This window comes from Pteropus medius, unplaced genomic scaffold (genome assembly GCF_902729225.1).
Source record: "Pteropus medius unplaced genomic scaffold, Ma_sr-lr_union100, whole genome shotgun sequence".
In the NCBI taxonomy this organism is placed as follows: Eukaryota; Metazoa; Chordata; class Mammalia; order Chiroptera; family Pteropodidae; genus Pteropus; species Pteropus medius.
In genome coordinates this window covers 2,755,131-2,756,951 of record NW_024344241.1, presented here as the reverse complement: position 1 = coordinate 2,756,951, position 1,821 = coordinate 2,755,131, and positions in this window count along the sequence as shown.

Genomic DNA, 1,821 nt, shown 5'->3' with positions numbered 1-1,821 from the left:
TTTTATTCTACCAGAAAACAGTAACATTAAGAGCAGGATCTAAATGAATTATAGCAGGTGGTGTAATGGAAGTGAAATTTTCCACAACAGTGTGCGAAATGGATTGGGAGGCAGAGAGGTTGATGGAATGGATACCAGTTAAGCAGCTCTGAAAATAATGTTGCTCAGAGATGATAAGAGTCTGAATCACTGTGAAATAAAATTTTGAGCACCTGTTAAATGTGAAGCATTTCACCAGGCAGGTTATCTGATTTAATTTATTTATTATTATCACTAGAATTCTGTGGAATGGTATTTTTATTGTGCTGAAAAAACACATAACTTTAAATTTGCCATCTTAACCATTTTCAGCTGTACAGTTCAGTAGTGTTAAGTATCTGTATTGTTATGCAACAGATCTCTAGAACTTTTTCATCTTGCAAAACTGAAACTTCATACCCACTAAACACTACCTTCTTCCTCTCCCTTTCTCTAGCCCCTAGGCAATCTCCTTTCAACTTTCTGTTTCTATGATTTTGACTACTTTAGATATTTTATGTGAGTAGAATAATATAATATTTGCTGTTTCATGACTAGCTTATTTCACTCAGCATAATGTCCTCAGTGTTCATCCATGTTATGGCATGTGACATGAATTTCCTTTAAAAAGGCTATCTAATATTCCATTGTATGCATATATAATATATATTTTTAATCCATTCTTCTGTCGATGGACATTTGGATTACTTCTACATTTGGCAATTGTGGATAGTAATGTTATGAACATGGGTGCAAATATATCTCTTTGAGATGCTGCTTTCAATGCTCTTGGATATACACCCAGAAGTGGGATTGCTGAATCATATAATTCTATTAATATTTACATATAATTTTATGTAATTCTATATAGTTATATGATATATAATCATATAACTCTTATTTTTCATTTTTTGAGGGACCCCCAGCCTATTTTCCATAATGACTGTTTTATTTTATACTCCCATCGACAGTGCACAAGAATTCCAATTTCTCTGCATCCTTGCCAACACTTATTTTCTGTTCTTTTGAGAGTAGCCATCCTAATGAGTGTGAGGTGTTATCTCATTGCAGTTTTACTTTGCATTTCTCTTATGATTAGTAGTGTTGAACATCTTTTCATGTTTGTTAGACCCTTGTATATCTTCTTTGGAAAATAATCTATTTAAGTCTTTGCTCATTTTTAAATCAGGTAATTTGTTTTTCTGTTTTTAGTTGTAGAAGTTCCTTATATATTTTGGATATTAACCCCTTATTAAATATATTATTTGCAAATGTTTTCTCCTATTCTGTAAGTTACCCTTTTACTTATTGTTTCTGTATGGTAGATACTTTTATATTCACTACTGCAATTGAGTAAATTAATAATTGGATAAATAGTTAATATGGCTCTATCCTCAAATACACAGTGAAATACTTAAGAGCCTTTTTTTTTTGTCTTTGTTATCTCCAGCATCAACACAATGCCTGCCTGTGAATATTTGTTGAATGAGAGAATAGTGTGAGCCTCAGAGGTTAAGTGGCTTTCTCAAAGTTGCACCACTACAAGAAGCAGTATAAGAATTTGAATTCGGGGCTTTTGGATCCAACATCGGTTTTCTTTCTACTATACCAGAGAGTCTCAAATCACTCTCAAACTTCTTCCTGATCCAAAAGCTGGAGTTCCCTCTTTGATTTCATAGGTAAATGATGAACAATTCCTGCATTTTCATTTTTATATATGGTGAAGTCTACTTATTAGTAACCTGCTAAAAGAGTTAGCAAATATTACTGAAACATGATATTCATAAACCAAAATTAGCATAT